The sequence below is a fragment of the Zea mays genome, chromosome 10 (genome assembly GCF_902167145.1).
Source record: "Zea mays cultivar B73 chromosome 10, Zm-B73-REFERENCE-NAM-5.0, whole genome shotgun sequence".
In the NCBI taxonomy this organism is placed as follows: Eukaryota; Viridiplantae; Streptophyta; class Magnoliopsida; order Poales; family Poaceae; genus Zea; species Zea mays.
Genome location: NC_050105.1, coordinates 81,847,158 through 81,862,171, shown reverse-complemented (window position 1 = coordinate 81,862,171; position 15,014 = coordinate 81,847,158). Strand labels below are relative to the sequence as shown.

The 15,014-nt window shown below is 41.7% G+C and overlaps 1 pseudogene across 1 annotated transcript; it reads right to left on the bottom strand.

Moving 5' to 3' along the window:
- Positions 1-2,959: 2,959 nt before the first annotated feature.
- On the bottom strand, positions 2,960-13,408 carry LOC100383508 (uncharacterized; annotated as a pseudogene). The gene is made up of 5 exons (NR_169034.1): positions 13,065-13,408; positions 6,599-6,847; positions 5,526-6,242; positions 4,066-4,259; positions 2,960-3,757 (listed from the first exon to the last, which is right to left on the bottom strand). The product of NR_169034.1 is annotated as an uncharacterized protein (transcript).
- Positions 13,409-15,014: the final 1,606 nt, after the last annotated feature.

The window sequence follows — 15,014 nt, the reverse complement described above, 5'->3', positions numbered from 1 at the left end:
GAAGCAGCGCTCCGAAACCGCGTTCCTACTGTCCTTTTCCATTTTAGCCCATGCGGCCCACGGACTATGATGTCTGTGGGACGGGCTTGGACGCTACAATGTCCACAGAAATATACTTGCTCTAAGACCCATCATGATGACTACACAGCGGTAGGCCAGATTATCAATGAGCTAGATAGGCCGTGATTCCGCGAGCCCCTTGTAAAAAAAATGAACAAGGGCCGAAAAGGTTTTAGGTGTATTGTACACAGTTTAAATATATGAGATTTATACTTTACAAAATGGTAAAAAAAGGATAGTTTAAACATGTGTATAAAGTGTGAAGTAGTATAAAATTACTCAACTAAACATATTCGATATTTCCACGCCCCCCATCTCTAAAAGTTTGTAGAGCAAAAGCCGTGTCAATTGCTGCCAACAAACATCCTTGAAGGTTTCGTGTGATACGGCTCACATGAGCAACTCCAGCTTTCCCAATATAGCACTACAATAAAGGGGGTGTTTGGGAACAAAGTTTTTCTGCAGTATTGAAGCAATACTGTAGTATTGAGCAATACTGTGGTATTATATACTTTGAGGTGTTTAGCAACTCATCTGAAATCTCTGTATACTAAATTGTAGTATTGTAAATACTGCACTTGTTTTGCAGTTTTGGAAACTTTGGTCTCAGCCAAAGTTTTTCTCTGTAAAGAGAGCGCCAGCTGGGTCCCGCTCTGGTTGATTGGTCTCAACCAAAGTTTTTCCCAAACACCTTGATGTATTGGATATTGTTGTATTCGAAAACTGAAGCATTGTAAACTGTAGTAATGTCATGACTAAAGTATACTTTAGTATTTGAAAAACTGCAGTTTAGAAAAACTGTGTTCCCAAGCAGGGCCAAAGATGTCAAATAAATTATACGATACTGCAATATCCACGTGTTTGGTTACCGTATAATTCAAGCACATGAGCCTAACCAGTATTAGTAGAACCGTGATGAGTTCGTGCTGACATTTTTTTGGTTGTTTGTATAAACTAGATACAGACTTTGTTTGGTTGTCTGTACTAGGACATATATTAGAGAAGAGTGTATAAATAAACCTCTGAATATTATATAGTAAGACTAGTCTAGTTTTGTTCATAAAATTTGTAGGAACATAAATACAAAATCGGCTTCATGAATAATTTTTTTAATTAGAAGATATAACAGAAAAACAAACCAATAAACATTCTCGTTTTACGTGCCGCATGCAGGGACCGGATGAGTGCAATCTGGGCGCGTGCTTAGGGCATGTACAGTGGTGTTTAATGTGGAGGCTCTTAAGGTATTTAAGGGGTTATTTGCAAAAAAATCTTAGAACCGTCTCTCCGTGAAGAGACGCCTCTGACACGTAAACCAAGTAGCAACAGACGTCTCACTTCCCACTGTACAAATTTGTCGTCTGTTCTATTGATCTGATGCTATACAAATACATTTAATTCTGTATTTATTAATAAACTACGTTTATAGACACTCCATTGTACAATAGAGTCTCTTAGTTGTCTCATGTGCTTGGAGAACTGTTTTGGTGTCTCTCCACTGTACATGCCCTTAGGCGAGCTGGGGCGTATGGGGCGGGTCTGGCTAAAAGCCAATATTTATATCTGATGAACCTGGATCCGTAGAGAAGTGTACCAAACAACAAACACTTTACGAATATGCGTCTGCAGGTGCGCATGGCCAACGGTCAACCAAACAGACGGTATATATATTATTCTGTTAGCCTTGTGACCTTGATGTACGGGAAAAACATGCATCATTATTCTCATGAGCGTCTCCAACAGTTTATTTATATAATTATCCTAAATATTGTTTTACACAGAGTATAGTTTAATTATGAGAATGAAGGTAGCCTTAGGCGGCACACATGTATTGCTCTCGTAGTTATACAAGAATATTTGCATATATGCATACTAATTAATACACATGTCATTTCTTCTTCTTTTGACTAAGTACATGTACATGTACATTTCTTGGGAAACTGGCTCGATGATTCATGCACACGGATACTAGCTACCTTGCATTGTCCCCATCGACGCTTATGACTCACTTCTTTTCTACTAGGACAGGCAAATATTATTCTCCGTGGACGGTATTATTTTAGACATTTTAGTAGACTAACAAACATGTCCATACGTCGAAACAGAACGTGTAGCCGCTTTTATTGTGTTGCCATTAAGGTGATTTGCGGTTCAAAGATTTATTCAACGTACGATCGACTCATCTGTTCGAATACAATACATCTCGAGGCCAAACTGGTATATTTAAGGTGTGTGATAGCTCTTATCGAACAGTACACATGCAAGTTTAAGCTGTACTACGTTATATCTAGATACATATATCAGTAAGATTGTAGATCTAGAAATGTTAAAATGTCTTATAATTTAGACAATAATACTCCCTCCAACCCTGAATGATTTGGTTCATAGCAAGTTCAGAACGGGTTAGCATAGTAGAGAAGAGACCATGTTCTACTTCATTAACCGGAGTAGTTGCACAATCACAAGTGGTTATTCCAATAACACGCTAAGGGGCTGTTTGGTTCGTAGCTAACTACGCCACACTTTGCATAAAGTTAGTCATTCAAATTGAAAAATTAACCTTAGACAGAAAAGTTAGACAAAGTGTGGCAAATTAGGCACGGAACCAAACATGCCTTAAGTACAACATTTACCAATTACCATACATATCCAACCCCAACACTGAATTAGGAGATTATGGAGGGTTAGAAAATACAAGACGTGAGAGAAGACGCATCAAATGCGAGGAGACTTTAAGAAGAAGGGCAAAAAAACAACGAGTTGCTGATGCATACAGATCAGATACCAAATCTGCCCGGGCTGATGGAACGCGGATCGGACATACAGAATGCGTGCGTCTCTCTCGGGCGGCACCTCCGGCCACGCCACTGATGATTGGTGGGCAAAAGAAACACATGAGAGACAAATAAATAAATACACATACACTTGAAATTTTGAACAGGCCGTTTGAACGAGTCGTCGTCCCCGGCGTGTTTCCATCCATGGGCCATGGCACCCGGATATTCCTAGCTTATACCATGAACGAGATATGTATGACTCGGATTACGCCATGGCAACACGCCAACAACACCTGAGATGTTTCTGCACGCGCCGCTGGTCCGGTGGCCACTGAGAAAACGAACAAGAGAGCCGGCAGCATATGCCTGCCGCAGCGCGCAACCGTCCGAGACCCGCCGTCTGACAGCCGCGGAGCTGCGAAGCCGAGGTGGCAACTCCTGTCCCCAGATTCTGGAGAATGAACCCATTGCGGTTCCCTTCCTCATCAGCCAAAACATCAAACCCCGTCGAAAACCACCACCACCGAGCCAGATGCGGAGATCTTCAGCAGCCTGCACAAGAGTATTCCGGTGAAGCTGTTGTTAGTCACTCATTCATCGTCAGTTGAGAATGAACGCACGCTGCAAGAGAGAGCCCTCCCCTTTTGGCGCTTCTCTGTTTGGAAGCAAACGCATCAGCGAAGCGTTTCCAGGCCGCCAGCGCCAGGCGAAGACAAGCATTCGGGGCTGGCCGCGATGACATTGCGACATGGACAGCCGCGCGTGTCCTATGCGCAGTCTCAAGGGGGCATATGCCCGAATCATGCTCCAGTTATTCCTCGACACCCGCCTTGGTCTTGTAAGCGCTCTTCAACCTATTGCATGCGTGGCGTGCAGACCGGACCTGACCTTGTGCGTTCCTAACATGCACGGTTGTCGTACTAGGGGCAAGAGGCGAGGGATCTTTTAGAGTAGAGTGAGATTCAAGACACTGATTTAACTTTCAGATCGAATATTTCAGATGGGACTTCCATTCTCGTAGGAGATGTGTGGCAGTGCCAATATTAAAAAACTTCAGAAACTGATAGTCAGAAACAGTATATATTTATATTTTTTTCATCAGAAGTACCCTAGTCCCTAACTTAGAATATGAGTGAAAGAAAATCTCTACTGACACACACACACAAAAAAAAAAAATAGAATGCATGAAACGACGTCTTCATTGCTCTTTCGTGACTAGAGGGAGTACCTGATTAGCCCATTTGATGGAATGGCTTGTTGCTGTTTCCTAGTAGAGATAACATGCAGATTAATGAAAATTAAGCATCTTCCCTCCTCCTCTCTTATTTACTCCATCTGGGAGGATCACTGCTGGGTTTTCAGTTTTCTCAACCCAAATCAAATTTCCAGTAAGCCACGCCTTTGTTGTTTCCCCATCTAGACCTTAATGAATGAAAGAAACTGTCAGCTTAAGAAAGAAAGAAAGATCATTATGTATATGTACAAGTAGAACCTCGGGAGTACCTACTATAGTGCTTGTTTAAAGCCAGACTATTTTACCTCCAACATTGGAAATGCCTGCTATTATAGTGTTTTTTTAAGCCTCTTGGGAGAATATGGTTGTCAGTATATACATCTGCATGTAAACTGGCATGCCCAAAAACGCACCGTCTATGCATATATATATAATAATACTGATGCCATCTATGCTAGCTATGCATCTCCCTTCCCATATATACTGCGGCTCTACCGCAAAACGTTCACAAAATCCACTGGGGGGAAAAGGATGGCCATGAGGCCCATGAGCTACTATGAAGACCACTCGATGTCATCATCTCATGCCGATGACACGGATGAAAGGAAGAGCACGGTTTCAGCCTCCCCCGAGGCTAGCGCCGACGAGGAGTCGTTCTCATTCTTTGGGCTGCTTTACTACGCCGACACGGTAGATTGGCTCCTCATGGCCCTGGGAACCCTTGGGTCTATCATCCACGGCATGGCATTCCCGGTCGGGTATCTCCTCCTTGGAAAGGCGCTCGATGCCTTCGGAACTAACATAAATGATCCGGAGGGCATGGTCCATGCGCTCTACAAGGTGAACTTGCTAAAGCCGTTTATCACGTCATTAGCCTTTCAAATTTCTGATTCTATTGGCCTGCAGTTGTTTTCAAATTGCATGATGAGGCTTTCCCGCTTGTTGCTTGAAGGTGGTCCCCTTTGTGTGGTACATGGCAGCAGCCACTCTTCCAGCTGGAATGGTTGGTAAGTCAAGAATCTGCCATCCTTTCCTTCCAATATGCATGTGGATTTTCCTTGTGATGCTTTAGAAAGAACAAATATAGGGGAGGACGCAAAACGTGTATTCCTGTGGTTTTTGGTCAGCTGGCTCTATGAAACAAAGATATGAAGTAGAACTGCCAGCATTGCTCGCTGATTTATTTGCCCAATAAGCATAAAATTAGCTCAACTCAGGAGAGATTTTATTTTACAGGTGCGCTTGGAAATTAATTTTCCACTTATATTCAATTATATATGACATAAAAAGCACATCTCTGAACTTTGACGAGTCCAGTAAAGGCGCACTAATTGCAGAAAAAGATATGTACAGAAATATTATTTTTGTTACCAGCATGTTTAGAAATGACAAGCATAGGAGATCTACTATAGAAAAACAACATGACAACTTTTCAGTGGTGAAATGTTGCTAACCTTTTATCGGATGAATTGGCCGCATGCAGAGATCTCCTGCTGGATATACTCAAGTGAGAGACAGTTAGCACGCATGCGGCTCGCGTTTCTGAGATCAATCCTTAATCAAGAGGTTGGGGCCTTCGACACTGACTTGACTACTGCAACCATCATCACCGGAGTAACCAACTACATGAGTGTCATACAAGATGCAATAGGAGAGAAGGTAATGGATTTCACAATCATATGAGCATTATACTGATGCAAGTCTTTTGAAGCTCTGTGGTCAGATCTGCATCTTAAGTTCACTCTTCTGCAGCTGGGTCATTTCGTCGCAAGCTTCTCCACTTTCTTTGCTGGTGTCATAATTGCGTTTATCAGCTGCTGGCAAGTTGCAATGCTTTCCTTCCTGGTCATTCCACTTATCCTCATCATCGGAGCAGCATACACGAAAAAGTTGAATGTCTTATCTTTGTCACGCAATGCTATTGTTTCAGAGGCAGTATCAGTTGTAGAGCAGGTATTGTGACATCAGTTAACAGACATACCTCAAGCCAAGTTACCTGAATAGATAGAAATGTTGATACACAGATCATCCCCCACTTCATTATATATGTTTATAATCCTTGCCTATACATTTGTTCGCAGACTTTGTCACATATCAAGACCGTCTTCTCCTTCGTTGGAGAGAGCTGGGCCATGAAGTCCTTTGTCCAGTGCATGGAAAGCCAATTTAATCTAAGCAAGAAGGAAGCATTGATAAAGGGAATAGGACTTGGAATGTTCCAAGCAGTGACTTTTTGTTCATGGGCACTGATGGTTTGGATTGGGGCAGTTGCAGTAACCAAAAACAAGGCAACAGGAGGTGGCACGATAGCTGCTATCATGAGCATCCTCTTTGGTGCAATGTAATAATTACACAAACTCACTGATTGGTTCAGTCACTAGAAAAAAATTCTTTTCCAAATATAGTTACCATTCAAACAAAACACTGAAGCAACTCACATCCTTTAGCCAAAGTTGCCATTATTTTTTAATTTGCATGTATTCTATATTTAATGGATTTTCCTACTACATTGATTCAGATCAATTACCTATGCCGCACCAGACCTTCAGACCTTCAATCAGGCAAAAACTGCAGGAAAAGAGGTCTTCAAGGTGATAAAGAGAAAGCCATCCATAAGTTATGCAAAAAGTGGATTAGTACTAGACAAGATTCATGGAGAGATCAAATTCCGTAGGGTGCACTTTGCATATCCTTCCCGCCAGGATAAGCCAATTCTCCAAGGATTCTCATTGTCCATCCCCGCAGGCAAAGTCATCGCTCTGGTAGGAAGCAGTGGCTGTGGAAAGAGCACTGTCATTTCACTACTTCAAAGGTTTTATGATCCAACTTCAGGTATGCTTCTACAATCTTATCAGTGCAACTATATACATGATCTACTTCACCATTTTTCGACTAAAACCTGAACAAAAAGGGTTATATATTGTTTATTACTCGTACTTTTGTGAAGCATTAGTAACTGTAAGCTTAAGTAGTATTAAAATGCTTCAGTCATGTAAGAAGGCCTAATACTGCAGGTGACATACTCATTGATGGCCACAGTATCAAGAAAATTGATCTGAAATCGCTGCGCAGAAACATAGCTTCAGTCTCTCAGGAACCATCACTATTTTCTGGTAACATAAAGGACAACTTGAAGATTGGTAAAATGGATGCAAGTGACAAGGAGATAACTGAAGCAGCAAGAACAGCTAATGTTCATTCATTCATATCCAAACTACCAAATGAGTACTTGACCGAGGTACTTCAGTACTTCACCACTTCCCATGGAAACTTATAAATACTTGGGGTCGTCGATCATCTTATTTAACCAAATATGGATCAGGGTTTTGACTTTTGACTCATGATTTGTTAAATTCCAACAAGATCTCTCAAGGACCAAAGTCGACTGAGTAATGCATTAATAATAGAACTTTAAAATTACAGATAGTCGCAATTTATTCCCATAGGAGAATCATGGATTTTTCCACATTATTAGACATTCAAAGATTTAAAAATGATCCCCACTGGGACTTCCTACAATTAAATTGTTTCAGGTAGGAGAAAGGGGTGTGCAGTTATCGGGTGGCCAGAAACAAAGAATAGCTATTGCAAGGGCAATGTTGAAGGATCCACCAATCCTACTTCTGGACGAAGCAACAAGTGCCCTTGATTCAGAATCAGAGAAGCTAGTTCAAGATGCACTTGAGAGAGCAATGCGTGGAAGGACTGTTATCTTGATAGCCCACAGGATGTCCACAATTGTAAATGCTGACACTATAGTTGTCGTCGAAAATGGAAGAGTAGCACACACTGGGACACATCATGAGTTGCTTGACAAAAGCACATTCTACTCCAATGTATGCAGCATGCAAAATATAGACAAGGAAGCTGAAAATAAAGTGGCAAGGTAAAGTTAAATGTAGCCAATGGAAAGTTTTACTTGACCAATGTTTTATACTCAGTTAAGAAATTCTTCAATATGACTTATCGCTTCAAAAGTAAATGTGTCATGCATGGGTTGGGGTGTACCTTAGAATATCAATGAATAAAGTTTTTTCAAACTGGACGCCAGCAGTTTGAAATAAAAGCAAGAGTTACTATTTACAAATGATGAACAGAACAGGAAACTGCCAAAAAAATGAAAACACATCAACTCCTCAATAGGAAGTTTAGTGATAATAGTACATATAAGTACGATTACTAAGTAGAACTTATGGATTGTTTGGTTTGAGGAATGATGTAGTCCATCATTTTCTCACTCCTCACTTTTTTGTTTGGTTTGTGGAATGGAGTGAGTTAATCCATCACCACCTCATTCATCATAGTTAGTTGTTTAGTACTAATATGTGGAATGAAATCATCCCACCAAATTTGAGGAATGGACCCATGATGCACCACTTCATTTTGGATAGAGTGATTCATCAAACCAAACAACTCATTAATGTTTTTAGTTCCACTGATTAAACAGCACTCCTGATAACATGGAGGAACAAATTGGCGAAGCACACATCAAGCAGTCCTCCACAAATCAGGGACCAAACAAAAAGCTAGAAAGACTGGAGTCAAAACAACCAAGAAATGAGAATGTAAAGGAAACACCCCCTTTCTTCAGACTTTGGTATGGATTGCGTAAAGAGGACATTATGAAGATTCTAGTTGGCTCCTCAGCAGCAGCCATCTCTGGAATCTCGAAGCCTTTGTTTGGTTATTTCATCATGACAATTGGCGTGGCATATTATGACCCGAATGCAAAAAAGGAAGTCACCAAGTATTCTTTGATATTCTTCACAGCAGGGATGGTTACAATGGTGAGTAACATCTTGCAGCACTATATTTATGGTATCATTGGAGAAAGGGCAATGAAAAACATAAGGGAGGCACTCTTTTCAGGTATGTCACATGAAACCTTGAATTTGTTTAAGTGTTCACCACAAATTCTCACAAGAGACAACATTATATACATACCTCATACCCCTGATAATATGAAATTATTTTGTTTCAATGCAACGCAGCTGTTCTCCGAAATGAGCTTGGTTGGTTTGAGAAACCAAATAATGGCGTAGGATTTCTTACCTCACGCATTGTCAGTGACACGTCAACAGTCAAGACCATCATATCAGACAGAATGGCAGTTATTGTGCAATGCATCGCTTCAATTCTGATAGCAACAATAGTAAGCATGAAGGTCAATTGGAGAATGGCTTTAGTTTCATGGGCAGTCATGCCATGCCATTTCATTGGTGGCCTTATTCAAGCCAAGTCAGCAAAAGGATTTTATGGTGACTCTGCTATTGCTCACCGGGAACTTGTCTCCCTAGCTTCAGAAGCTGCTAGCAACATCCGGACTGTGGCATCCTTTGTTTATGAAGATGAAATAATCAAGAAAGCAGAATTGTCACTGCAAGAACCCTTGAGGATCACCAAGATTGAGAGCATGAAGTATGGGGTCATCCAAGGGATCTCGCTCTGCCTCTGGAATATTGCACATGCAGTGGCCCTATGGTACACCACAGTTTTGGTTCAGAGGAAGCAAGCCAAATTTGAGAACAGCATAAGATCATACCAGATATTCTCACTCACAGTACCTTCCATCACAGAATTATGGACCCTCATTCCTATGGTCATGTCAGCCATTTCAATACTGAATCCTGTATTTGACACACTTGACAGAGAGACACAAATCGTCCCGGATAAACCAGAAAACCCAGGCAAAGGGTGGCTCGTCGGTAGAACCGAGTTTCAGGATGTGAGCTTCAATTATCCATCTAGACCAGAGGTGACCATTCTGGATGGCTTCAATCTAATTATAGAACCTGGCCAAAGAGTAGCATTGGTTGGCCCCAGTGGTGCAGGAAAATCCTCTGTACTGGCTTTAATACTGAGATTCTACGATCCTGCTAGAGGTAGATTGTTAATTGACAACAAGAACATAAAGGACTACAATCTCCGATGGCTCAGGAAGCAGATTGGGCTAGTTCAACAAGAACCAATCCTGTTCAACACATCCATCAGAGATAACATTAGCTATGGAAGTGAAAGCCCTTCAGAGACTGAAATCATCCAGGCTGCAATGGAGGCAAACATTCACGAATTCATCAGTGGTCTACCAGAAGGGTATGGCACTGTTGTTGGAGACAAAGGGAGCCAGCTTTCAGGAGGGCAGAAACAGAGAATTGCTATTGCAAGAACAATACTGAAGAGGCCTGCCATTCTGCTTCTTGATGAGGCAACCAGCGCACTTGATGGTGAATCTGAGAGGGTGGTTATGAGCTCTTTAGGGACCAAGGTGTGGAAGGACAAAGATGAGCAAGCCAGTACGATTACAAGTATCACAGTTGCACATAGACTGTCCACAGTCATAAATGCTGATACGATAGTTGTGATGGAGAAAGGAAAGGTTGTTGAACTTGGTAATCACCAAGAGTTGATCTCTGCTGAAGATGGCGTTTACTCAAGATTGTTCCACTTGCAAAGCAACATGAAAGAATGACCATCTATTCAAGTTCCATTATGGCCAAAGACCAAAGACACTTAGCAAGAATAGCTTTAGGAGATTAAGCATTGCTCAAATGCACTTGCTGTCACAAGTTGTAATAACATAGCTATATCATCATATATCGATGATGCATAGTCCACCAGTTAGGGTAAAAAAATAACTATATATTACTTGAATGGTATCTGTTTGGAAGATAGAGTAACAGATGGAAGATAGAGTAACAGAACTTAAGACAGGAAAGGGATTCAGTAATATGCTGGTTTCCGATCATGCAGTCCATCAACCAGTTTAACCGTCTTTCAAGGTTGAGGACAACTTGAACAAAGTTCTCTCCAAGAAACTAGCTGAATATCTATTTCTAAAGAAATAGGCAATAAATATAACATAGAAAAAAAGAAAATGTCCTTAACAATTAAGCTACCTAAAATAATGCATATCGAAAATAGAACCACCTAAATTCGGTACATGGGACAGCAAATAGCAAAGCTGAGACACTTATTTCTAATGAACTGATTAATTATAAATCTATAAGATACATCAAGTTCACATAATGATCAGACTATTCAGCCAAATCAGAACTGGAATCAGAGAATTAGGCCGTTGGATGACTATTGTGAAAGTTCCAGGCACTAACATGAAGACTTGCAACAGAAACTGCCTTGTTTATTACTGGACACCTTGCTCTTGCAGTCTTGTTGACGTAATTTCTTTTTTTTTATGTAGCAGAAATATCAAACATGTTTACCAAGACATCAAGTATATGTACGACTGTACGAGTAAGATAGCCGGCGTATTTATTTGGAATTTGGAATGACCGAGGAATATGTAGACTAAGGACGGATTCCAATAGAAAAGTGGCATGGCCTATTCTGGATTAGACTTGTAGCTGGAGTAGAGTAATGTAACTTGTAGATGAAAACAGAGATGTCTCATGCACTACAATTTGGTTATGAGGACAAAAGATTCATGCTTAGTATTTCCTAAAATTGTGACTTTTACTGCAAAATTGAAGTTGGAGACATCATCAAGAAAGTTTACTTTCATGTCTGAATACGCAGGTTGGACATGCTGCATCATGTCAGCAAAGGAGTCATGAACAAAAATGGGAGTCACTAGGATTGAACAATAGATAACATTATGAATCTTGATAGTATCATTGGTGCAAATTTGTAGCTATGTGGTTGTTACTGTGTGTACTAGTGCTATAAAGCTCAGTGTGCCAGCTACTCACTTTTTGCACATTAACAGAAGATCCAGGAAAGCAGTGCCACTCATCCAAAATGATAGGCCCACTGAATCATCTGAACCTAAGATTGCAGATGGCAAGGAAAGCACGCGAGCAGCATCCATGGCACCAGAAACAGAAGCCGAAGACAGATCGTTTGCATTCTTTGGTCTGTTTGCTACGGTGGATGCAATAGATTGGCTGCTCATGATATCAGGAACCATGGGGTCCATACATGACATGGGGTCTTCAATGTCGTACTACATAGTAGGGAAATCTCTTGATGTGGCCGGGAACAACATGGGCAATAACGAGGCCACTGTCCATGAACTCTCTAAGGTTACCTCAGATCTGATTTATTTTCAAGCTACCCTGTTAAATACCATTTGATTCTGCTGTTTGATTTTAGTGTTGTTTCACTAACAGTATCTACTTTACATGTTCCTGTTTGCAGTTAATTCCATATATGTGAACCTTAGCAATTGTTACCCTTCCTGGCGGAATGATTGGTGAGTAAAGCCTTGAAGTTCTAACTTTGCTATTTTATCAACGATGTAAGCAAAAGAAAGCAGACTGGTAATTATGCTTTGCTGCCCTTGCATGAAGCATACTGAAGGTCTGAATTATGCTTATGCTAGTCTGAAAATCAAATTGACTAAACTAACTGGTATACATTAGTGTATATGAAGAACAGTAGAACTATTTAAGTCAGCAACATGGTACACCTCCGTTCTACAATGTAAGATGTCTTACTCCTAAGTCAACCTTCTCTAGTTTTAACCAGGTCGATGAAAAAATATTAACATCTACAATACCAAATAAATGCACTATCGAGATATATTTCATGGTGGGTGGAACTAATTTGATGATGTAGATATTTATGTTTTTTTCTATAAACTTGTCAAAGTCAGAGAAGTTTGAGTGTTTGACAGCAAGGCTAGAGCTGGATTGAGTGTAAGCTGGAGTATTGAATCATTTGAATTACTTCAAAGTAGCTGCATAAGCAAAACTCCCAAAAAATAAGTTATGCAGCGAGGAACAAAGCGATCGCCCCAATCACATCTCATAATACTAACTAACGATGTTTATTTAAGAGCGAGAAAGGTATTAATTATGAGATTATGGTTGCATCAACATTTGACATCACAATCACAAAGAAAACGAGGACTCTGACCCTATCCAGCTATCGCGCCAATAGAGAAACGGCGTACCATGGAAACTAGGGAACCGAAGTATTTGAAGCTATTATTTTCCGGGAGACGAATGGGAAATATACGCAGAAATTGCACTCACCCGCTCACCAGTCGTACCGCCTCCTCCACCTCCCCCCTCGTGTTTAGTCCCTTCTCCCTCCGCGCTCCTCCAGTTGTTGCGCAGAACAGCTACCCATCTGGAGGCTAACCGGCCAGCAGTCCCTGCTCCTGCTCCTGCTCGTGCGGCGAGCGCGTGACGACTGGCGACCATAGCCCCGCTTCTGTCGAGGAACGGAAGGCGCCGGAATAACGGGAGACGGTGAGGCACCGACGCCGGAGAGCTCTCCGGCGGCGGGGCGGCGCCGCCAGTTGGTGCGCTTGAGCCTCCCGATCGTAATCTGACGGTCAGGAATGGGGCCGGGGAGTCGGGCCACACTTCCGCGCCTTGCCGCCTTCTTCGGTGCCACGCTCCTGTTTATCGTTTAAGGTAGTGTTTGTTTGAGGAGCCGAGTAGAACGGAGCCGTTCTATCCCCGATTCTATGAACGGAGCCGCTCTGTTCTGTGTTTGGTAATCTGGAACGGAGCGGTTCTGTTTTTTGTTTGGTTGCAGAGTGAATGGAACGGAGCGTGACTGTGAGAGCGGGATTGGAACGGAGCGGCTCCGTCCCATTGATTTTTTGGAGCGGAATGGTTCCGAATCTGAGGAGAATATTCTCTAATTGGAGTCATTCCATTCTAGTTACTTTGTAACCAAACAACAACAAAACTGGGACAGAACGGTTCCGTTCTACTTAGCTCTTCAACCAAACACTACCTAAAATAGATATATTAAATCTTAAAAATAAAAACATGTTGAAATTGTATTAAAAGTACGTATATAAATCTCACGAATGAATGTCGTGACGTTTTTATTAAAGATAAAATTATGAGCTAAAGGATGCAAGATGAACACTTAACCTTAGCACAGCCATATATTTGTTAATCCAATCAATCGAGGGCCTAAATATCTCTCTCAAGAAGAAATTGACAAATTACATCTTGATTGATCATACCTCACAACATGTTTTCTGACAAATCAAAAACTATCTTTATAGCTACCCAATTAAGGAGTAGCATTTAATAGTCTCTAAATAGGTCAATTCACATCTTGACACGAATACACATTTGAAAGGAAAATATGGTTAACATTTTCCTATAATTAATTTTGATGGTTGGTCGTCAATACAAACACATGGACTAACTAGTTTGTCTAGAATACATGTATTATATAAGGTTCAACACAAACCAATAAAAGATTCAAGTTAGGTACACAATTTTAAAATAGCAAAAGGACTTGAGTGTGCTGTGGACTTGCACCAAGACCGTACAGGGGTCAACCAGCCACTCTCGAGAAAACGCAGGCGCGCTCTGCTATAATTCACCGGACTGTCCGGTGTGCCACCGGACTATCCGGTGAGCCAGCGGGCAACGACTATCCAGCGCGCAACGGTCGACTCTGACAGCGGGAACAGTACAGCACAGTGCGCAGCAGAAGTTAGAGCCGCAAGTCAGAAGGCACCGGACTGTCCAGTGGGGCACCAGACTGTCCGGTGCCGCAAGAGGACAAAGCTCCAACGGTCGATCACGCTCCGAACCCTAACGGTTGGGGTGACGTGGCGGGGCACCGGACAGTGCACAGTGCCTGTCCGGTGGCGCACCGAACTGTCCGGTGCGCCTATCGCCAGCAGCCTCCCCAACGGCTACCTTGGTGGTTGAGGGCTATAAATACCCCCAACCACCACAACTTCAAGCATCCAAGTTTTCTGAAGATCACATTCAATACAAGAGCTCTAACATTCACTCCAAGACACAATACAAAAGATCAAATCCTCTCCGAGTCCCAAATTCACTCCAAACACTTAGTGGCTTGTGAGAGAGATTTTTATGTTCATTTGAGTACTTGTCGCTTGGATTGCCTTTCTTCTTTTCCCATTCTTATTCTCAAGTGCTTTGTAAGCGAGGCAAGAGACACCAAGTGTGTGGTAGTCCTTGCGGGGTCTTAGTGACCCG